This window comes from Orycteropus afer, unplaced genomic scaffold (assembly GCF_000298275.1).
Source record: "Orycteropus afer afer isolate SDZICR_OR568_19922 unplaced genomic scaffold, OryAfe1.0 scaffold00002, whole genome shotgun sequence".
In the NCBI taxonomy this organism is placed as follows: Eukaryota; Metazoa; Chordata; class Mammalia; order Tubulidentata; family Orycteropodidae; genus Orycteropus; species Orycteropus afer.
Window position 1 is genome coordinate 9,121,993 of NW_006921589.1, and position 25,444 is coordinate 9,147,436.

Genomic DNA, 25,444 nt, shown 5'->3' on the forward strand with positions numbered 1-25,444 from the left:
CCTGATTGCATGTTTGGTCAATTTCAGGCTGTAGAAATTGATAAAAATCTTCAATTTCCTCATCTTTGGCTTTGGTGGTTGGGGCATAAATTTGAATAATAGTCGTATTAATGGGTCTTCCTTGTAGGCATATGGATATTATCCTATCACTGACAGCATTGTACTTCAATTCAATTTCATTCAATTTCAAAGAGTTGGCCAGGGAAAACCTTATGAATAGCAAAGAAACACTGTTTGTTCGAATGATAAAGACATGAATTTCCCAATTCATTCCTATAAGACATTGAGGGCCTGATGAAAATGATGTTTGAGAGTGGGTGAGTATGAGAGCATCTTTTAAAAGTTGACCTGAAGGTATAGGACTTCAACAGATGGCATTTATTACTAAGTATATGTTATGACTCTCAATAGTTTGAAAGGTCTTAGAGAGTAGAGAATTCATTCATTTCTTCTGTTGTCCATCAAAGTGGGATACATAGTAAGTGCTTAATAAGTTCTTCTTATTTTAAAGTATAAAATAATATATTCTACTTCTAGCCATTAGGGAGTAGCCTTTCTTAGACTGATAAATTTATTCTAAAAATATGAGTTGTTAGAACTGCCTAGAAACATTAACAAAACTTATCATAGAATGGATCTAAAAATCTAATCTTCCTGTAGTATCCAAAAGCCAATCCCAATGCCATTGAGTGGATTCTGAATCATAGCATCCCTCATTGGGTTTCCAAGGCTATGAATCTTTACATAACTAGATTGCCTCATCTTCTTCCCCCAGAGAAGCTGGTGGATTTGAACAACTGATCTTCTGGTGAACAGTCAAATGTCTAACCCACTAAGCCTCCAGCCAGGAAATAGAAGTCTCATGAAGTTAACCTACCCACCACATGTATATAGATAGTCCCCAGAGCCAAAACCAGAATTAAGCCCTAGTCACATGAGCATCAACATCACAAGAAATCTCAGAAGATCTCAGACCTGTGAACCCCATATCAGAGACAGAAGCATTTGGGACCACAGAAGTTGATCCAGTTGTCTAGTCACACAGGAGAAACCATAAAGACCAATAATCTGTGCCTCAAACCACCATTTTCTTGGCTATCATTACACCTATCACCACCTTGTGAGCAGTTAACAACTAACGTCTCACTAAGACCACTGCTCTCTTGAGGCTCACACGATATAGCCATACCACCTTCACTCTCTAATCATTGTGATTATCTACAAACCTCCTGGTCATTCTTTCTCATTCACAGAAGACTTTAGTCAGTAACTCTTGACTTCTTCTCAACCCCAATTATTGTCATCATTCTCATGACTCACCATGCACATGAAAGAATCATCAAACACCCTGACTTAGCAGATCCTAGGTCTCTTATTCAGGAATGTGTTGTCAGACCTGATAGAATGAAATGTATAACAAAGACTACAGTAATAACAATAAGCTGTACTGTCTCACTAGTTATAATGTGGTAAGTACTATAACAAAAGCTTTAAGTTCAAACAAAACTAAGTTAAGGGATTTCATTAGTTCTGGCTGAGGGATTTAAGAATGCATGTATGGGAGTGGCTAACATTTGCGATAGGTTCTGAAAGATGAGCATCAGTCATAAGATGGATGTTGTTTGTGTTGTTGTTGTTATGTGCCGTCAAGTCGGACCCGACTCATAGCGACCCCTCCTTGGGTTTCCGAGGTGGTATCACTATGGAAGTAGATTGCCCAATCTTCTTTCTGAGGAGTGGCTGGTGGGTTTGAACCTCCAGCCTTCTGGTTAGCAGTCAGATGCTTTAGGCACTATGCTACCAGAGCTCCCATAAGATGGATAGTGTCAGAGAAGTCTATCAGAGGGAACAGCACAGCAAACACAGAGAATGATGTCTAGGTTGGAAACAGTAAGTAAACTGGTCTGAGTAGAAAACCGAGTATATTGGGAAGACTGAAATGAAACAACAAAGATGCATGACTGGGCAAGAGTAGGAAATGTATTAAATACCAACCTAGGAAATTTTGAAGGTTTAAAGAAGAATCATATGATCAGATTTGTGTTTCTAAACTAGTGAAGGCAGAAAGCAATGAGTAGAACACAAATTGTTGAAGCAAAATGCTCTTGGATTATGGGCAAGGGAGAAGGTAATTTCAATTCAGTATCTAATTTCTGGTAGACTGAAGTCCGAGAAGTAATCAAATAACTGTTCTTATTGCTAGTAATAACATTCTAAATTGGCCAACTTTTAATGCTAAAAGTAGAGTGCAGTTCACTAAGGTTCACATTGATGTAAACCAACCTCTGGGCCTTTTCTGGAGCTCTTCCCAGTGGCACTGGCCTATAGTTCTCATGGCCCTAATCCAGTCACAGGAAGTTCCTTGGACATTTGGAAGTCTCAGATCAAGAATAGATTGGGAATTCCCTAGGCACCACAGAAGACCTTTGGATTTTTTCAGGAAGACCCAAATCAAAATCAACTAACTTGGTTTATATTTTCCATGGTGGTGGGAGGCCTTTTCTCTCAAGACCCAAGCATACTTCAATAACACTATCAAAGCCCCAAATAATCTGGGAACTGAGCAGTGAGGGCAGAGTGAGTACTTATTTACTGCTCTGAAGTCATTGCCCTGTGATGAACTTACTCGAGCTCCTCCATTTTGTGACAAAGGAGATTTGATGATATAACTCACTGAAATCAGTGAAAAAATAAGGTCAACATGATTTTCTACTTATATATTGTACCTAAATCCCCAGCTACAAGGCACAACTCTTCATTTTTGTTGCATGTGAAAATATAAATCTATGAAACAAAAAGTATGCCTATGAGATTGATGATTATTGTTGTTGTTGTTGTTATGTGCTGTCGAGTCAGACCTGACTCATAGCAACCCCTCCTTGGGTTTCTATGGAAATAGATCACCCAACCCTCCTTCCAAGGAGTGGTTTGTGAGTTTGAACCACCAACCTTCTGGTTAGCAGTCAAGTCCCTTAGGCACTACATTTACAATATTATTTTACTGAGGTGATCAGTCTGACTAATAAAATAAACTTTTTGATTGTATATCATCTGTCTTTGCCTTTGATGTTTTAGCTGGTCAATCCAGTTATCTCATGTAGATATCCTTCAGTAACTCTGGAAAGGAATGGAGTACAATTTGTTGCAACTCATTTTTATGATAATTTGGTCATGTTGTCAGAAGGGACCATTCTCTGGAGAAGGATGTCATGCTTGGTAAAGTGGAGGGTCAACGAAACAGAGGAAGACCTTCAACAAGATGGATTGACATGGTGGTTACAACAATGGGCTCAGGTATAGCAGGGATCGTGAGGCTAGCACAGGACCAGGCAGTGTTTCCTTCTGTTGTACATAAGGCTACTATGAGTTGGAGACCACTCAACGGCACATAACAACAACATTTTTATGATAGGATTTTAATTTCCCATATCTGTTTTTCCTTAAAAATATAGACTTTCCTACTCTCATGACTTCAGATGTTTATACTTATTTCCCTGCAGAGATTTGCTGAGGAATCTCCCATTTACCTGATATGACCTCATGGATGTTGGGTATTAACACATTCTACCTTATAAAGTCACACATTAATTAGAATTTTATGTAAAAATTACAAAATGGCTACAGAAATGATATTTCCACTTTCAGTTAATGGCATCACTAAAGAGATAAATATTCACATGCTGGTATATATGTGTGAATTTATTTAAATCAACTTTGCTTCAATGAGACTTGAAAAGGAATATGCACATTTTCTCATTTTGAACCTCTCCAAAAATAATCTCTTCTGGATGAGTTGCAATTATGTATATCTTGAATTACATTTAATTACAACTTGGCATTAGATTATAGAGAAAGGTCCCACACAAGTGAACTGAAGTTTCCATGAGGACTTCTGTGTTTGCTTCCTGCCTTCAGATTTGTCGGTTTAAAAATTCCAAAAATTCACATGCTTTTTAGTCCCTTAAGGTACTTGTCTTAGGACTAACTAAAGTGTTCCCAGGTCTACCGACCAGCCCATAGGAAACATGCGCACGTTCTCTCCCATCAGGCCACAGGGCTGGTCTTCAGTTGTCCCAGTGTGGCATGTCTGACAATCATTGTCTACTTGAAGTGCCAACTCATGTCTGCTTTATCTCCAATGTATCTCAGTATAAATGGATGTTTGCAGGGCCTTGAGACCATACAAATCACCTCAAGCGGAATAATAATTGTTCTCGTAGCAGCAGCTAGGCTATTTCATGGACATATTGGGTTGGCAGAAAAGTGAATCAATTTTAAAAAGAGTGTGTAGTCTTCGATAAAGCCCAAGTCCCCATGGTGTTATCTGATGGTTTGGTTTGTTTTTCAAAAGTGAGGAGCCCAGAGGTATTGCTACACTATTTTAAGCAGACTTAGAGTTTAATAGGAAGGTGCTGACAAGTAGCTGAAAGGTCATCAGTCGCCTCTGCTGTGCACTTAAGTGAATTGAAAGTTTGCATCGTCCAAGTGCATCGGGCATAAACAGGGTTATTGTTTTAGAGGATCCCAGAACAGAACTCCAGGTCCACTTTCCTGAGGTCATATATCCATTGTCATCAAGAGGCTGATAGCTATCTAAGTCTCTTTGCATTGTTTTCTTCCCCTTTTTGAGCGTAAATATAGCACTCACAGCTGGAATTGAGCGCTATCAGGAGAACACATAAGAAGCACATGCTGGAAGGAAAAGGAGAGTGCTTCTCTGAAGCAATATTATGGCAGTGGTCAGCAGCCAGGGCATTGAGCTTTATAAATAAAACATAAAGTGTATGATCTATTTTGTTTCTGAATACATTCATAGAGGTCAGGTGAACCAAATAGGCCAAGTCAGATAGAGGAAGATTAAAACTTCCAAGGAGAGTCTTGGCAATGATTATCAATGGGAGATGCATGAAAAACTTACTCTTATTATGTAAAAAGAATCTGAACCAGGAGAAACAGAAACAGAAATAAATAAATAAATGGTGCAACTTAATCTCTTCATAGGTCTCTCCACTTCAATTGTGTCTCTATGTCAGTGTCTCCTTCTTATTCCTAAAGTTAGCCTTCTGAAACACAAAGCTGAAATGCACTATTTTGTCCAAAATAATTCAATGGTTCCCCTTTGCCAACACGCCCCCTCCCCACTGCCACGGAGTTGATTCCGATTAATCACGACCTTATAAGACAGAGTAGAACCATCCCATAGGGTTTCCAAGGCTGTACATCCTTGTAGAAGGAGATTGCCTCACCTTTCTCCCATGGAATGGCTGATGGGTTTGAACTTCTGATCTTTAGGTTAACAGCCCAGTGTTTTAACCACAGCCCCACCAGAGCATCTTCTATTGCCAATAGAATTCCATAATTTGGGATTCAAGCACTCCACTATTTGGCTCCAATTTCTTGTGCCAGTTTCGACTCCCATTCTGGCCAGTCTTTCCAACTTCTTCCTTATGCACCCTGAAGTTTCCTGTTCCAATCCTTTCTCCTTCTCCTTCTGCCCCAGATGGATAAATAATTACTTACTAACCAATACGTTAGGGAACTCTGGTGGGGCAGTGGTTAAAACATTCAGCTGCTAACCAAAAGGTCAGTAGTTTGAACCCACCAGCCACTCTGGAGGAGAAAGATGAGGACGTCTGTTCCTATAAAGATTTTAAGCCTTGCAAACACTATGGAGCAGTTCTACTCTATCCTACGGTGTCACTATGGGTCAGAATCCATTTGATGGCAATGAGTTTGGGTTAAGGGACCCAAAGCTTGAAGAAAGCAGTGAATGTGTTTTTATTTTGTGAACGATGTTTATGAGCCTTATTGATCAAATAAGATTTATTTTGCTTGTGAGCAAAGCACTGTGTCAAAAAAAAATTTTGTTCCCTTATTCAATATTGATAGCAACCCTATAAGATAATCCATTTTAGACATAGGAAAACTGCAGTAGAGAGTTTAAATAATTTGCCTAATGTAATTGTTGTTTTTAGGTATCATTGAGTTGATTTCAACTCATGGTGACCCAGGTGTTGCAGAATAGACCAAGTGCCATAGATTTCTCTTGGTTGTAACCTTTACAAATGCAGATCTCCAGGTCTTTATCTCATGGAGTCACTGAATGGGTTCAACATTTCAATTAGCAGTCAGTGATTTACTGTTTGCACCACTAGCCACATAATCTTAACTGAAGATCCAGTTCCTTTAATCACTTCAACAAACTATATTATATCTATTTTTGTTACTAGTTCTCTGCCAATAGAAATAGTCACTTAGGCAGTAGATCAGATCCTGGTCAATAAAATCTTATTAAACCAAAGCCTCACTATGTAAGGTAAAGAAAAGCATAAAACTATTTAAATGAAGAGAGAGAAAAATATATTACAAAGAAACAGATGAAGTATTTACTTCAGAACAAAAGAAATGTAATAAAAGGCAAAACATAGTCTCCTTATCAAAGCCAAGTAATTGTATAATGGATATTGTTCTCTGGATTAGGAAAACCATCAGAAGGCAGGATAATGTACCACAATTGGACTGAAGACAATACCAATACCCACTCTTGAACTTGGGAGGGTCACAAGTGAAATTTCACTTACCTGCATGAGATATCAAGATCAAGTTCAAAGTTCTAAATGTTAGTAACCCACATGCTATTAGAAGTTGAGAGAAGAGTAGATCTAATAAGGATCAATAAAATGTTGTTGAGGTGAAGACTTATTATGTAAAATAAAATCAAAGAGGACAAGTTGAGTGTGACAAGAAATCCATCCACAAAACACTGATGACACCAAGACAAAAAGCTCCAGTCAAGCAATCTGACCCCTGAATACATGTCACACTATTATTTCAATACAATAAGCATTCCTACTTAACCTTTTTTTTTTTAATGTAAACTTTTTGAACCACACACCACATCCATCTAGTTTCCCATTCTTTCCTGTATGCAGTGTAGTAAATTACTTGATGTGGCCCTTCTAGCATTGTCCGCTAGTCTGTGATGTATTGTAAATACCATCATCCATGCCTGTTTGGGGTGGTGTGATACTTAAGGTCAGGTATAAACTTGGCTGGGCAGCTGGTAGTAATCATTCCCTATAATGGCTGGCAATTGACTCTGTGATGGGATTTCCCTTGAGCTGCTGATTGTTAAACCCATACACTTAGGTTATTTCTGTTGGGGCAACACAGGTGCAATGTATCTTGAGTCCTGCCTTGCTGGAGGGTATAACTCAAATCACTACCCTTAGCTTCTTTGAGGGTATACCTATGAGTCTCCTGGAAAGATTCGCCCTCCTCTTGCTCCGGTTTTGTGTCTTGGCTTATCCTCATCTCATCCCTGGATTTGGGACAGCAGCCATCATCTGATTTGCTGATCAAGGTTCATCAAACCCTGAGAATTGGGGGGGTCCTCCAGACCTACTCATGGACCTGGTACTCACCAGCTTGCTAGCCTCCACCACTACTACGTGAGATGAACCCTTCGGTGTCTGTGAGTTCTGTGAGGCATTACAGCGAATTCAGAACCCTAAGTTGGGGAAAATTATTGGGAGGAAGAGTTAATGTCTGAAATGATGGAGTGGCACGGTAGTTTGGACATTTGGGACATCTTTAACCTCTGTCTCATGGACACCGGCTTTGTGCTGATCTTTCTGAGAGAAATTGTGCAAGCACCTGGTATGGCTTTTCTTGCCATAAGTCTTTGTAAACTCCACGGTGGAATTTCCTGTGAGCAACTGAGGAGCTCCTAATTATTAAAGTTACCCACCTAGGGTATTTCTGTTGCGAGTGGCACAAAACAATGTTCTGGGAAGTTCACTGTCTCTCAGGTGCTGAGAATTCTGATGTTATGATTGGCTAGTTTGGCCATTCTGCCAGGCTCAAAAGGAGGCCTCCTAGAGGCAGAAGTCTCTCTGACTGCTGGCTGAGAAGGATGTGCTGCTGAAAGAAATGCACTCCTGAGAGACACACGCTGCTGGGAAAGAGATGCAAGAGAAACACATTGCTTAGAGAGACACCAAGAGACATGAACTGCTGGGAGAGAGACTGTGAGAGACTGTTGGCTGAGAGATGGCAGGCTGAGAGACACTGAGCATTGTTCCTGAACTTGAATTGTAGCCTGGTGCTTTGCTATTAAACCCCATAATCTGTGAGTTCTGTGTGGCCACGGCAATGAATTATTGAACCCAGTAGAAAGGTGGTGGATGCTGTGGGAGGAATGGTTGGTGTCAGGGTTGGTGAAAAGGCTAGAAGCAGGCAGCATATCTGGCCTTGCAGGAATAGGCCTTGGGCTATTGATGGTGATTCTGTCTTCCTCTTGTGCAGTTAGAGGAGGTCAGAAGATGTGGCCTCCCTGCCCCTTTGGCACTATAACTATAGTGTTTAATCAAGTTGGCTTAATCCAAGGATGTACATGAAGAAAAAGGAGCTCTTGGTGGCTCTGTGGTTAAAACATCAGACTGCTTACCAAAAGGTCATCAGTATGAACCCACTAGTTGCTCCATGGAAGAAAAATGAGGTAGTGTGCTTCCGTAAAGATTTTCAGCCTTGGGAACCCTATGAGGCAGTTCCACTCTGTCCTATGGGGTTGGTATAAATTGAAATCATCTCGATGACAGTGGTGTTTGGTATAGGAAGAAGGTACCCTGTCTGGCTGCTTGTATTTGGCTGTGACGGGGGTCTAGATCTTTCTATATGCAAAGCATGCCACCTTGATGGACCAAGAAACATCATACAAATTTGGGGAAGATCATGCTTGAGAAGGAATTGATTTTTCACTCAGAGAGCAGATCATCAGAGACAAAATTATACCTCCTACCCATCCCTCCCAGCCACTTCCACCTCCACTAACAAGAGCAAACACAAAATAATGGCTTGGTTGGTTCACTTATTAAGATTCTACTAGAAAGCTTTCCAAATTCTTTATGAAAGTATCTATGGCATTGTTTAACCACTTTTTTTTTTAATGTAGGTGTGTCATATTTCACAATGATTCCAAATTTAGAAAATATATCTGTAGTGCAAAAATACTCCTTGGTACTAGTCAATGGGGAGTGCTATCAAAATTTCTTCAGGGAAAATGCTGGCACCTAGGCAATCTAACATCAAGTTAATAAGACTGAAAGCTTAGTAGCTTCCAAAGAGGAGTCCCTGAGTGGCACAAAGGGTTAAGTGCTTAGCCACTAACAGTAAGCTTCGTGGCCCGGAATCTACCCAGAGGCCGCTGGGAAGACAGGCCTGACCACATGCATCTGAAAGTCCACAGCCATGCAACCCTGTGGAGTGCACTTCTACTGTGCACACATGGGTCACCATGAGTCGGAATCCACTCAACAGCAGCTTGAGAGAGATGGAACAAAGATTTTGTGACTCCCAAGATATATGAAAATATATTTAGGGAATATATCAGCACCATCCCACAGCATATGCCTTTGGCATTTGTTTTGCAAGACTGAAATTAATGGTTATTTAGATCGGGATTTTACAAGAGAGGCTGGGAAGCACAGGGCAGGGCTGAGGCAGAAAGTGAATCTCTGTCATAGTTTGCTTATGATTCGTCCAGGTAACCCTCTAGGAAAAAACTCAGTGGCAGCTCCCAGAAGATGAGGGTCCTTCAGGGAAGCAGATCAGGATGGCAGACTGTTCTGCCTACACTCTAAGGAGAGAAGAAAACCCTGAGTTCCCCTAATCTTTCATTCCTGCTCAGGAACCTCTCTCCCCCTACCTCTACACTGCAAGTCCCTTTGAGATGACCTTACGATTTACCTGTTTGGGTAATTTAAAAAACAAACACCCCAATCAGCTTCCTAATGGATTCCCAGCTGATGGAAGGTGGCTGACTTTCTGCACTTGCCCACCATTGCACAAAAAACTCAAGCAGTGAATTTCGCAGGACCTGCCAAAAGAATGATTTCCTGTTGACAGCTGATGTTCTTAAACAAGTTAGTACCTGCTGAGGTGGGTTGGATTTTTATCTGATCCACTAGAGCTGATGTCTTTAAAAACCCACAAAGCAGCCCTACACTTTGGTTATTTGCAAACCACCTCCATGTAGTTAAATAGCTGCTCCATGAGTAAATAGAGGCAGGATTTGCCGTTCTGTGCAGAGAGCATGAAATACAACTTGCTAAGGTGCAGTCTATTTTTCCCAGGCAAGACACAAGGTGTATTTTTTTTCTTTTGATTACATGATGTCAGCGCATACTCTGTCGCCTCCTGAAGAAGCTGACACTTGACAGGCCTATTGCAATGTCTTCCAAGCCTGCATCAACACAGTGTTTGTTTCCAAGTTCCTCCAGGGCAGTCAGAGGAATGAGAGTGAATTTGGTGTGATTATCAGGCTAGGAAGCTTTGAGGGAGTCTGACCTGTTCCCTTTACATAAGGCTTCATGTTGAAAGCTTCTCCTCAATTGCCTTTGGAAACTTCCCACCTTTGGGGGAAACAACCACAGTCCTTAATGATTTCAAAAAAGGAAATATGTATTCCATCCCAGGGAAACTCTGGTAGCATAGTTCCTAAGGCACTTGACTGCTAACCAGAAGGCTAGTGATTCAAACTCACCAGCCACTCCTCGCAAGGAAGGTTGAGCAATCTACTTCCATAGTGATACTGCCTCGGAAACCCAAAGAGGGGTCACTATGAGTCGGGTCTTACTCAGCAGCACATAACGACAACAACATTGCATCCCAATGGCTCCAGAACATTACAGACACATGCTGGTCTCAATCAGAACAGATCACATTTCTCTATCTGAAATTTATAGAGATTTAGCTGTGAGAAAGAAGATTTCACTCCCACCCAAGGCTTTGAGCATCTTCTTAAGAAACTTAAATGCCAAATGCTTTAGGTCACAGGGAACGTTTTCACTCCTCCCTCTGTGTGTGTGCACACGGATGCATGTGTATGTGTACATGGAATGAGTGGGTGATGGTGGAAGTGTGTGGAGAAGAAAAAGTGAAGCAGCTGTGGAAAAAGAAGTTTTGTGAAAGGGTCCCATTCTGGGTCAGATTCTCCTTTAGAAAGGAATACTTTTCCTTCTCACTACTCAATACACATGTCTAGTATGTTGTTGGTGGTGGTGGTATTGTTGTTAGGTGTCGTTGAGTCAGCTCCAACTCATAGTGACCCTATCTACAACAGAACAAAACACTGCCTGGTCCTGCACCATCCTCACAGTCCTTGCTATACTGGAGCCCATTGTTGCAGCCACTAGTTAGTATGGCCTGTTGTTGTTGTTGTTGTTATGTGCCATCGAGTCAGTCCCAACTCATAACAACCCCTCCTTGGGTTTCCGAGGTGGTATCACTACGGAAGTAGATTGCCCAACCTTCCTTCCGAGGAGTGGCTGGTGGGTTTGAACCACCAGCCTTCTGGTTAGCAGTCAAGTGCCTTAGCCACTACGCTACCAGAGCTCCTTAGTATGGTCTATCACTAGTAATTATTATTCAGGGGATCTCATCTGTTTGGAAATCCATAAAATGGACTCTATGAACAATATCAAAATGAAGGTGAACTCTAGAATATATTCCTACAAGAAAAGTAATGTAACCACTTTATGGTTATTTACTATCCTCAAAGAATGCAAAATTATTATTTTATTAAATTTTTATTGTGATTTGGGTGAAAGTTTATAGAATAGATTGGTTTTCCATTCAACCATTCATACCATTTTTTTTTTTTTCATGACATTGATTGCAGTCCCCACAATGTAACAGCACTCTTCCCATTTTTTCCCTGTTTACACTTTCATTCCTCTTTCTTTCCTATCCCTTTCTGCCTTCTGAGCTTTTTCCCTGGGCAAATACTGCTCTTATGATCCCTCACAGCTGATTGTTCTAAGGCACGTAGACCTCCCTGATGTTATTGCTCACATTATACCAAAAAATAAAAATAAAAAGAGCAGCTGGTGGGTTTGAATCACTGATCTTCTGGTTAGCAACCAAATGCCTTACCCATTATGCCACCACCTTACAGGTCTGTCTATTGTTTGGCTGAAAGTTGAGCCACAGTGGTGGGTTTGGTTCCAGGTCAAGAAGGTGTCTAAGGGCCATAGTCTCAGTGTTCCACCAGTCTCTATCAGACAAGTAAGCCTGGTCTTTGTTATGATTTTGAGCTTTGTTCCATATTTTTCTCCCACTTTATCAAGGGCCTCCTATTGTTATTCCTTTCAGTGCATTTGGCAGTGGTAGCTGGGCACCATCTAGTGCTTCTGGTCTCGGGGTCATTGAGGCTGGAGTTCATGTGGTCCATTTGTCCTTTGGACTAACTGTTTCTGTGCATCTTTCATTATCTTAACTCTTCTCTGCTCCACATAGGGAGAGATCAATAGCTGCAACTCAGATGACCACTCACAAGAAAAATTATTTCTTGTTTCAATCTTTCCAGATCAGGACTATCTTAATCTCAGAGTAGGGAAAATACTTTTATTATACAGGGTATAACTGTCAAGTCAGAAAGGAAGGCACGGTCCACCATGCTGTGGCTTGAGTACCAAGAAGTGGGGTTTGACTTTGGCTACTTGAACAGCTTACCAATGAGAGCTACATAGAGGCCTCAAACCACCTACAGAAACTCCCACAGGGAGTTTTTACATGTGTATGAAATTATTGAAAATACCGTGGCTTGGATCAGGCCCAACTTATTCTATAGAGTGACATCTTTGTGTTGTAACACTTTAAAGAGATCTTTTGCTGCAGATTTTCCCAGTGCAATACAATGTCTTATTACTTGACTGCTGCTTCCATCGGTGATGTTTGTGAATCGAAGTAAAATGAAATCCCTGACAACTTCTATCTTTCTCTGTTTATCATAATGTTACTTGTTGGTCCAATTGTGAGGATTTTTGTTTTCTCTATGTTGAAGTGTAGTTAATACTGATCTTCATCAGTAAGTGTTTCAAGTCCTCTTCAATTTCAGCAAGCAAGGTTGTGTCATCTGCATATCACAGGTTTTAATAAGTCTTCCTCCAATCCTGATGCAGTGTTCTTTTTCATATAGTCCAGCTTCTCAGATTATTTGTTTAGCATACAGATTGAATAAGTGTGGTGAATGGATACCACCCTGACACATACCTTTCCTGATTTTAAACCATGTGGTATCCCCTTATTCTGTTCAAACAATAACCTCTTGGTCTATTACAGTTTCCTTATGGGTACAGTTAAGTGTTCTGGAATCCCCATTCTTTGCAATGTTATCCGTAATTTGTTATGATCTGTACAGTTCAATGACTTTGTGTAGTTTACACAGGTAAACATCTTTCTGGTATTCTTTGCTTTCAGCCAAGATCCATCTGACATCAACAATGATATCCCTCATTTCATATCCTCTTCTGAATCCAGCTTGAATTTCTGGCAGTTCTCTGTCAATATACTGCTACAACTGTGTTTGAATTATCTTCAGCAAAATTTTACTTGTGTGTGATATTAATAATATTGTTAGATAATTTCCACATTCTGTTGGATCACCTTTCTTTGGAATGGACACAAATATTGATCTCTTCAAGTCAGTTGGCCAGGTAGATTTCTTCCAAATTTCTTGACATAAATGAATAAGTACCTCCAGCACTTCATCCATTTATTGAAATGCCTAGATGGGTATTCCATCAATTCCTGAAGAACTGTTTTATGTCAGTTCCTTCAGTGCAGCTTTGACTTCTTCCTTAAACACGATTGGTTCTTGATCATATGCTACCTCCAGAAATAGTTGAAAAATGACTAATTCTTTTTAGTACAATGACTCTGTGTATTTCTTCCATCTTCTTTTGATGCTCCCTGCATCCTTCAATATTTTTCCCATAGACTCCTTCAATACAACAACTCAAGCCTTGAATTTTTTCTTCAGTGCTTTCAGCTTGAGAAATGCTGAGCATATTCTTCCCTTTTGGTTTTCTAACTCCAGGTCTTTGCATATTTCATTATAATACTTTAGTTTGTCTTCTCGAGCTGCTCTTTGAAATCTTCTGTTCAGTTCTTTGTTTCATCATTTCTTCCATTTGCTTTAGCTACTCTCTGTCCAAGAGCAAGTTTCAGAGTCTCTTCATTTTGGTCTTTTCTTTCTTTCTTGTATTTTCGTTGTCCATTTGCTTTCCTCATGTATGATGTTTTTAATGTCCCACAACTTTTCTGATCCTTGGTCACTGGTGTTCTATGTATTAACGCTATTTTTCAGATGGTTTCTAAATTCAAGTATGATATAATCAAGTTCACATTCTGGCTTTTGTGGACTTGTGTTAATTTTCTTCAGCTTCAACTGGAACTTGCATATGAGAAATTGATGATCTGTTTCACAGTCAGCTCCTGGCCTTGTTTTGACTGAAGATAATTGAGCTTCTCCCTCAACCCTTTCCACAGATATAGTCAATCTGATTCCTGTGTATTCCATCTGGGGAGGTCCATGTGTATAGTTGCCATTTATGCTGTTGAAAAAATGTACTCACAATGAATAAATCACTGGTCTTGCAAAATTCTATCATTCAATCTCCAGTGTCACTTCTATTACCAAGGCCATATTTTCCAGCTACCAATGATTCTTCTTTGTTTCTAACTTTCTCATTCCAATCACCATTAATAATCAATACATCTCAATTGCACTTTTGGTCAATCGCAGATTGCAGAAGTTGGTTGTTGTTTTTGTTGTTGTTGTTGTTATGTGCAGTTGAGTTAGACCTGACTCATAGAAACCCTTCCTTGGGTTTCTGATGGAAGTAGATCACCCAACCTTCCTTCCATGGAGTGGCTGGTAGGTTTGAACCACTAACCTTCTGGTTAGCAGTCAGTGCCTTAGGCACTACGCTACCAGAGATTGGAAGAAATCTTTAATTACTTCATCTTTGGTTTTAGTGGGTGGCATGTAAATTTGAATAATAGCAGTACTGCTAAAGGGGCAGGGAGGCTGCTTCTTCTCACCTCCTTTAACCCCACAAGAGGAAGACAGAATCACTAACAATAGTCCAAGGCCTATCCCTGCAAGGCCAGCATGCTACCTTCCTCCAGCCCTTTCATCAAGCCTGACACCAACCATTTGTCCAGCAGCACCCACCACCTCTCTGCTGGGTTCGATAATTAGCTGCAGTGGTCACACAGAGCTCACAGATTATGGGGTTTATTAGGGAAGCACCAGTCTACAATTCAAGTTCAGGAACAATGCTCAGTCTCTATCAGCCCACCATCTCTCAGCCAACAGTCTCTCTCAGTCTCTCTCCCAGCAGTGTGTGTCTCCCAGTGTCTCTTTCTCAGCAGAATGTGTGTCTCAGGAGCATGTTTCTCTCAGCAGCACAGCTTTCTCAGTCAGCAGTCAGAGAGACTCCTCCAGCCTCTAGGACGGCTCCTTTTGAGCCTGGCAGAGTGGCCAAACTAACCAACTATAACATCAGAATTCTAAGCACCTGAAAGAGAGTGAGCTTTCCAGAATATTGCTTTGTGCCACTCTCAACAGAAATACCCCAGGTAGATAACTTTAATAATCAGGAGCTCCTCAGTTGCTCACAGCAAATTCCACCACAGAGTTTACAAAGACTTATGCCTAGAAAAGCCATACCAGGTAGTTTACTACACCACAAGTACTAACTTGTCTTCCTTGTTGGCTTTTGGATGTTATCCTATCATTTGCAGCATTGTACTTCAGGATCTTTCTTGAAATGTTCTTTTTGACAATCAATGTGATGTCATTCCTCTTCGGTTTGTCATTGCCAATATAGTAGACCATATGACTGTCTGACTCAAAATGACCAATACCAGTTCATTTCAGCTCACTAATGCCTAGGATATTGATCTTTATGCATTCCATTTCATTTTGACAACTTCCAATTTTGCTAGATTCATACTTTGTGTATTCCATATTCCCATTATCAATGGATGTTTGCAGCTGTTTCTTCCTATTTTGAGCATATCCCATCAGTAAATGAAGGTCCCAAACACTTTACTCCATCCACCTTTAAGCTGACTCTACTTTGAGCAGGCAGCTCTTCTCCAGTCAAATATGAGTGCCTTCCACCCTTATCTTCCAGCCCTATATCAGACAATGCTTCATGACTATCCTTAAAGTGTTCCAGTAACATGCAGACAGTATTTCATTGCTATTAATAAGGTTTTCACTGGCCAGTTTTTTCAGATGTGGATAGCCCCATCCTTCTTCCTACTCTTTCTTAGTCTGGAGCCTCCTAAAACCTGAAACCTCTCCACCATGGGTGACCCTGCTGGTGTTTGAAATAACAGTGACATAACTTCCAGGCTCACAGCAACACACAAGCCACCACAGTATAACAAATTGATGGATGAGTGGTGTCTATAGTCTTTGATCTTCATCAGCAAGTGCTTCAAGTCTTCTACGCTTTCAGCAAGCAAGGTTTATCCTTAACTTGTATATTGCAGGTTGTTAATAAATCTTCCTCCAATTCTAATGCTGCATTCTTCTTCATATAGTCCAGCTTCTTGGATTATTTCAGCATACAGATTGAATAAATATGGTGAAAGTATACAACCCTGATACACATCTTTCCTGATTTTAAACCACATATTATCTTCCTTTTCTGTTCTGACAATAGCCTCTTGGTCTATATATAGGTTCCACATGAGCACTATTAATTCTTTGCAAGGTTATCCATAATTTGTCTTGAGCCACACAATTGAATACCTTTACATGTCGATAAAACACAGGCAATACATCTTTCTGGTATTCTTAACTTTCAGCCAGAACCATCTTACATAAAAAATGCTATTCCTCATTCCATGTCCCCTTCTGAATCTGCCTTGACTTTCTGGCAGTTCCTTGTTAATGTACTACTGCAACCATTTTTGAAACCATTTTGACTGTCAAATAATAAAGACACTATGGTAGTTAAAGGTTATGTGTCAACTTAGCTAGGCCTGGTTTTGACTGGCTGGGCAGCTGGATGTAGTTATTCTCCATAATGAGACTGGTAATCAACTCCATGGTGGAATCTACTGGAGCAGCTGAGCCTTAGGCACGTGGTCTGCTTCCAGGATAAATGAAGACACTTGAGAAAGGTCTTGAGGTTCTTGGCACATTTGGATCCTGCATTTGACTAAGTCATCAGTAAGTGGCCTGCCATGTTATCTGCTGATTTCAGGACTGTTTCTGAACTGGAACTAGTGGCCTGTCATGTTGCTTGATAATCTTTGGACTGTGTCATTTTACTTGTTGACCTTGGGTTTTTCAGCCTCAGCAGCTAGCGACCACCTGAGTTAAGAGATGCTTCAAACTCCAGCGGCCAGGAGCAAGAGGCAACCTAAAGCCCAAGGTCTTAGGACCTTCACCCAGCCTCTAAAGTTCTGGAGCTGGCACTTTGAACTGGGACTTCTAGCCTCCTAAAACTGTAAGAGAATAAATCCCCGTTTGTTGAACTATACATTTGTAGGATGTCTGTTACAGCAGCACCGGAGAACCAAAACAGACACTATCAATAATAAAGACAAGATGTTAATAGTGTCTTTATTATTTGATAGCAAAAGAAAAGAAAGGCCGGAGATGATCATCTCCTGCCTCAGGCTTAAGCTTCTACAGGTCACATTCTTAGGCAAGAGCCATCTCTATCCTGAATCACATTTACTTCTAGTCTGCAGCCTCAACAAAATTGTAATACCTAATTGGGAAAAAGTAAAGTGAAGATTATCTAACACTGCATCTAGCAATAACTACAACTAAGACGTTCATATTTTTGTCAATATAAGGGGAAAATAAGTTTCATAAGTATAATTATCAAATTTTGTCCCAGATTAAAGCTAACACTGAGAGTTATAGAATTGCAAATTATTGTGTTAAATGTCTGAATTATCCCCTCCTAGCATGGACTGAACACAGCCACTAAATGAATTCCCAAAATGTACTGCCTTTTCCAATCACCTCCCCTTGCTCTGGTGGATCTATGTATCTGTGCATAGAAGAGTGATTCCCACATCATCCTTCCCGAATACTATTTTTATTGTATTTTTTTTTTTTTTTACCAAATAGAAAAAAAAAGGGAAGAGAAACTAAATTGTCTTTGATCAGTGGGAATTAGTTGCAAATGCTCAATAAAAATAAAAGCTGGATTTGACTCTTAATATGTTTAGGACTTCAATGATGCAATCATCCAAATTTAGAATTTATAAGGTTGCTTTGTTCAGCTCCTTCAGCTCGGTTCCCATGTAAAGTTTTCTCTCAGGGCAAAAACATGAAGCATCTGGATGGAATCTATTCTGGCTTCAGGAAGACAAAATGCCTACCCCATAGAAAAACTGTCCATCTTTAAATGAAATTCAAATCCAGGCAGCTTATACCCAAACCAAAGCCTGTTTCTCTACATCTTTATAAACTATATGATTTAAATCATCTGTGTGGTGGTTCCTTTCTCTTCCTATTCTTCATGATCTTTTGGAGTCAATGTGGTGCTTGTTAACATGAGGAATTGATAGTTTGTTGCCATTTGCCATGGTCTTGACATTCGGGAACATTTGTAATCAATAAAGGCAAACACAAGGAAACAAATTTGATAACTGTTTTTTAAGAATAAAGATAGAATATTAAAATAGGATTTAAAAGAATCCTACCTCTAGCCCAAATCTAATAAATCTGGAGCTTGAAATGTTTGATTAACTCTCTGGTAGGCCATCTAATGCCTTCTACATATTTAGGAGTGTTTCTTCTCATTTGTGTTTGCTCCCATTAAATACACAATACCATACTGTTCAGGAGCCAATGATAAATTCATTCACTGAAGTCCGCTAATTCCATTCAGTAGTTGGAAATGAGAGTCAGTCAGCCCTCTAAACATTCACAATAAAGTCAGAGTCTAGTTTATGTACTACCATCTTTATTTTCTTTGTGGTAGATATCTCCCATTTCTTCACCAGTAAAACCAGTTGCCATCGAGCTGACACTGACTCATGGGGACCCCATGTGCAGCACAATAGAACTGTGTTCAAAAGAAACAGATCATTAGGCTTTTCTTCCAAGGTGCCTCTGACTTGAACCTCCAACCTTTCCATTAGCGCTAAGTCTGCTAACCATTTGACCACCCAGGAACTCCTTTTCACTAACAGAACTATGCAATTCTTCCTTTAGCACTGGGTTATGTAGGTTATCCCAAGAAGCTGTGGAACCTACTGCACTGGCCAGCATCTCCTGTTTCAGCTGTATCCTCACCCCTCTCCCCATGTCAGCATCTCTGTCCAATGTCTGACCTTTCAGGGCCACAGTCTAAAAAGAGTCTCTGGCATACACTCATCTGTGTTGGTGAAACTGGTTTATACCAGCTTTGTATCAGCATGGAAAAATCTGCACTTAGCATTTAGTGACATCTCCTAGGAGGTTCCCTCTTTCTAAACTTTTCACTGAATGAAGCGACTGAGACTACAAACAGAGGATATTTTTGTAGAGAGGAGAATTTTCCAAGTAGTTTTCAGAACACCCAGCATTCTGTGGTACCCAACAATCTTCAGCAGCAGCCTCAGAGACCACCCTAGAAACGAAGGAGAAGATAGGGAGCTGCTATGAGGTCTCCTGACACCTGCTCTGCTCTCACCCTAGAAGTTTCATTTTGATCTCATTTATAAATCGGAATTTAATCCTAATATTTCATTTGTAAAGAATTATTCTGATAAACAGGTTACATTGTCCTGTTCAGCTGGGCTAATAAAATTAAGAATTTTTTTCAAAGGTGAACCTAATTTCTCTCTCTCTCTCTAGTCAGTACGGTCCCTATGATTGTAACTATTTTGCACTGATTCAGAAGTTATCTTCCTAGAGATCCAGTCTTCTTCCTCAAAGGAAAGAGGGGTGAGGCTTTAGAAATTCTTTATAAGGCATTTCTGTTCCCCCATGGAAGCCATTGAGACCATGATTTCAAGTATATGGGTATAATGATGCTCTTCAGTTAGGGATAGGAAGATAAAACACATTGATCAATTATAGCATCTGATGCCAAAACTGAATCATCATGGCCAGGAAATGGCATTGTTCATCCCAGGGTACAAGCTAATCTCAAGAAGGGAGAAATATCTTTTTAAACTCTTTTAATAATAATAATCCTTGAAAAGGTCCTCTAGGTTCATTGTTTCCAGCCTGGTATCTAGAAAGTGAAAGTGGCTTCTATACTATCACTATCTTTAATTTTCCCACAGAATGGCTCCTGCTTAGGAATTACCTAGATCACGGTTTGCTGTATTTATCCCCAGCTTATTCATAATGGATGCTAAATTTAGAAACAAAGAAGGAAGGAATCATTTGACAATATTGATTTCTAAGGTCCTTTGAATCAGAAGTCATCACTGAATTTAAAAATACTCTTGACACCACTTGATCCATATTAAAAAGATGATAAAACCCTATTTTCTCAGTTGTGGATCTTTGAAGCCAGGAGGTGGAGCCGATCAAGATAGAACTGTACTATCTGCTTCTCTGAGAGAGAGCTTTCATCTCACTCCCATCTGTGTGGGTGAAACATCCTCTGGAACATGTTTCTTAGCACATTCCTCCCACTCCCCATCCTTGCCTCCCTCAGTGCTCGCTCTGTGGTGAAAATTCAGGCTTGGGTACAGCATCACTCTTAGTATTAGATAACAAATGAAAAAAAAAATTGTGTTAAAGAAGCTGTCGTATCTCCAAACAGAAAATAAAATACAGTAAATGGCAATTGAGGCAGCTTGCAAACAATGACAAAAATGCAAGCTAAAAGCATTTTTGTCCATTTTGCACTCTTTTATGAGAAAGAGACAATGGAGAAGTAAACAAGCTGTCTTCAGGGATGTGTTCAAAAACAATGTCCAGAGAACGTCCAAGACTCAATAGCAATTGGGCGCCATCTTCTGAGACATCTGGGTCCTTACTGTTCTGGGATGGGTCTGTGTTGAGAATCATGACCCTGAATGAGGTTTTTCTAGATATCAGATACAAAATATGCAGACAATTTTAATGTTTATCTTTTTAAATCTTTGAAATATGGAAGTCCATCTAGGTAAGCACATGGAACTAGAACCTTCTGATATGTATATATTACTCTCACTACTGGATCATACCAACAACCAAACATCTCTAGGGATGAGTTTTGTCCTCTCCTACAGATTTTGGGACTCTGTATCAAAGGGCATGAACAAGGATCATGAATATGCCTATGTCCTCTTTTATGTTAACCCATCCTTTTAGAAAGCAAAAAGTTGGCTGGTTATTGAATCAATCAAGATGATTAGGCATAAATAATGAAAACCAATCCTGTCTTGAGCAAACAATCTATTTATTGGAAGGCTTTTGGAATCTCAAAGAAGTAAAGACAGTCTCAGCACTGGGAATGGAAAGGGAACAGGAAGTAAGGTAGACCACACAGCATCATCATAGCAGGAATAGTCACCACTGCCACCATTACCCTCCTCACCCTCTATGAAGTTCTAACTTCCTCCTGTCCCAATGTCTTCATGTTACAAAGTTAAGCTTAAGTGCCCCAGGAAGGAGTCCTCTTGACTTAGGTTAGGTGTGTACACCTACCTGCCAGCAGGTAGATAGAAGAAGGACCTGACATCTAATGTAGGGAGCAGCATTGGAGACAGGTTCTAGGAATCCCTCTCCCTCTAAGAACAAATACCCAATGGCAAAGGAGTAATTATCCACAAGGCAATCTAGGAGTTTTGGGCAAAGGGAAAGATGCTGAAGCAACTCTGTGAACCTTGGGATCACACTTCCATCATCAGAGCTTGTCAGATTCCCCACCTCTATAATTCATTCCTAGTGGGTGGGGTTCATAAACTACTCCCAAGGCTAAAGCAAGACATTGCTTTCACCTAGAAAGACTCACATTTTTATGATCCTTCAATACAATATTCTTTACTAGGTATTCAACTTTTATTTTTGAAAGGAACAATTGCTTTTCTGTTCTTGAAAATTATACTCCTCTTTCTTTATGATCAACTGAAGACATTTTCCTGAAACTAACACACCATTTTCACTTTATTTGGGATTGCATTTCATTTCATGGTTATTCGTTCACCCACAACTGGATAGCATTAGTCACTCACACTCACTTAGGGTAGAGGTCACTTATATGGGTACAAAGACTTCTTCCAAATACATTCAACAATTCCTTTTACTAGCTGTCACAGGGTGGGTTCCCTGGGAAACAGAGGTAGATTTGCATGCAGGAAGTTTATAGGGGAGTGTGCTCAGGAATGGCACCTCCTGAGAGAAGCAGGCTGGATAGAGGGAGAGGCTGAGCTGTGATAAAGTTGGAGGAGAGACCTCAGCCAACGCCTTGAAGAGATCTGGAGCTGGAATGGCCCTTCAGAGTTGTTCTGCCTAAGGCAAGAGCCCAGGTTTCTGCAACATGACATCAGCCAGTGTGTGTGTGGCTGCTTTGATGAAGAGTTGAACCTTGGACATAGTGACTTTCTCAATTGGAGGATAATTCCTGAAGAGGGATTCAGCTGCGGGCCCTCAGTGGCTACCTTTCCTGCCAGCTGGAGAATAAACCTATGGTCCTGCAGGGAAATCTGGTGCCATAACACATCATCTGTTCCTTGCATTCCACTTGCTTTTTAGAACTAGTTCACCCCACCCGAGAATGGCTGCTTCCAGACTGTAGTTGGTCTACCTTTTTAGTGAAATTTACCATACAAAGTTTGTGAGACACATTACAGCCCCCACCATTGTAATTGGTTTTAAGACTGCAACTGGTACTTCTCCTTCTTTTATTATCCATTTTAGGTTACTTGGAGGCACGCTAGTGGCTCAGTGGTTAAAGCACTTAGCTGCAAATTAAAAGATCAGTGGTTCAAACCCACCAGACACACTGCACAGGAGAAAGATGTGGCAGTCTATTTCCATAAAGATTTACTACCTTGGGAACCCTGTGGGGCAGTTCTATTCATAAGGTTGCTATGAGTTGGATTGACTTGATTGTGGTGGGTTGAATATTTGGTTCTCTAGTGCCACTCCAACAGAAATATCACAAGTGTATGACTTTAACAAACAGGGATTTATTCTTTTACAGTTAAGGAGACTAAAAGTATGAGTTCAAAGTGCCAAGCTCTAGGGGCTGAGTGAAGGCCCCTTGACCTTGGGCTTCAGCTCTGCCTCTTGCTCCTGGTCCGTTGGAGCTGGAGGTTTCCCTTAACTCAGGCAGCTGCTGGCTGCTGAGTCAGACAAACCCAAGTTCATTCAGCAAGTAAAATGGCACAGTCCCAAGATTATTAAGCAACAGAGCAAGCCACTAGTTCAAGTCCAGAACAGTCCCAAGATCAATAGGCAACATGGCACACTACTGAATGGAGGCAACACGCAGGGTACAAGTGTACCAAAAAGCTAGAGACCTTTCTCAAAGTGTCTTCTTATATACGGGAAGCAGACCACATCCCTAAAGCAGCCACTCAGCTGCTCACAGCAGATTCCACCATGGAGTTGATTCCCAGTCTCACCATAGGGAATAACTACACCCAGCTGTCAGGATGTCTGTAATCACTCTCTCAGGCTCTCTTCCTTCTCTAGTTGTCTAAGACTCTAAAGATTGTAGTCTAAATAGGAGCTTTTAAAGGTTTTCCCTCATACACAGGTAAGCTCTGATATCTCTGTCGCCATGGCCACCATCACCACCATTGTTGCCAATGAAGTCTTGGAGCCCCAGAAACTTTTCTAACCAGTGTCATCTTTAAGAGTGCAGCTCTAAGGGAAGCTTCACTTTCTCTCCATTCCAGCTCAGTTCTAGTTGCCCTTCTTTAGGCTTCCGGGGCTACAGTTCCAAATGTCCAGCACCTTTCAGACACAGAGAGTCATTCTTCTCTGGTATCTCATTGCCTTTGAGGTGCTGTGTTAAAACAAACCTTCAGGAAACACAATCATCATCCCTGACCCTTTCCTCAGACAGGCTGCATCTCATAGGTCAGGCCACTTTCTTCACCCCCATCTCCAACAAAAAAGAGTTTATTCTATCTTTCCTCCCCATAATATCTCCTAGAAAACAGGTCAAGGTTCCAGGCATTAGGATCTCAAAGGCCTGTGCATTAGAAAGAGAAAATGAATGACTTCGATTCCTTCCTAAGGAGTCACATCACCAAGTCTAACCCTCAAAGGCAGACAGGGGAATCTTGTTACAGACAAAAGAGATAGAGATAAGCATTCTCAGGTGTCACTGATTGCACACATATGTGGCAGCATTCCTGATCATCTGTCAGCTGTTGTCTTATAATCTTCCAGAACTGCTCTTGTTTCTGAGCTTAATGGTGAACAGATTCAGAACCACTGAAGAAATTCTAGAGTACCTCTTGTCTTCACCTGGTAATGAGGAGGACTCAGAGAATGAGTGTGATGAGGATGCCTTCAAGGACCTTAGCAATCTGCAGCACATTTTGAAGGTGGGTTCCACAACACTGACATGGTGGCTGGGAATGATGGAGAAGCCAACGTAGCAGAGGAAGGGGATGGAGATGATGGTGCCCATAAGGAAAAGAAAGGGAATGATGTGAAGATGTTTCATACTTTGAAAATCTAACACCCTTGTTTCAGAACATGCCTGTGTTTATACTGACTTGATCCATACAGACATAGAAACAGATCATTTTTTTGTCTATTTTTATGGAAGAGATGTTGGAAATTAGAAAGGACCAAACAAATCTTTTTGTGATCCAGAAGTGCACCACTTGATCTAAAGTCCAGGAGATTAGAAGATCAACTGAAAACTGGCAGGTTACAACCATATGGGAAATAAAGGTATTCACTGTAGTGCACATAGTGATAGGTAAACATGTGTTGTCAGAAGCTCAGGCATTATTGGTCCTATGACCCCAGCCTGGGTGTGCTTTGGTTTCAGAACTTAGAACTAAAGCCAGAAATCAAGAAACTGACCAAGAACATACACTGCAATGCCAATTCAAAAGTCATGCTCAAAGGGAACCTGGCTACAACTGGCTTCAAAAATTGTGCCTGATTATCAATGCTCTATAGGCACCTAACAGAGGTATATGTGCCACCAGCCATCATGAAATTGATGGAATCATAGTGCCATTCAAGGACTAGTCATCAATAAAACAATACATGTCCATAAAACCCATCAAGTATGGGTACAAAGTTTGGTACTTAGCTGATTCGTAAAGTGGCTTTGTGACTCAGTTTGATACCTACTGTGCAAAGAAAGATGAAGACAATAACTCATCTCTCTCCCTTGGTGAGAGTGTTGTATTTAGACTATGTACCCTTCTCATAGGTTCATTTGCTCCAACAATTTTTTTTTTTTTTAATGTCCTATTACCTGATGAAAAACATGAATGAAAGGGGGACTGTATACTGTCAGCACAGTGCAAGCAACTAAAAAGGAACTCCCAGACATGCTGAGGAGAAAATAATTTTCTGTGTGGGGAATTTTGGGTTCATAGGAAAGGATGTGTCCACAGGAAAGTGGCAGGACGGTAAACCTGTGACAGTTTTTTCAACATTCTATAATCCAAAAGATATCAGTGTGGTTAAAAAAAAGAACAAAGACAACCTCTT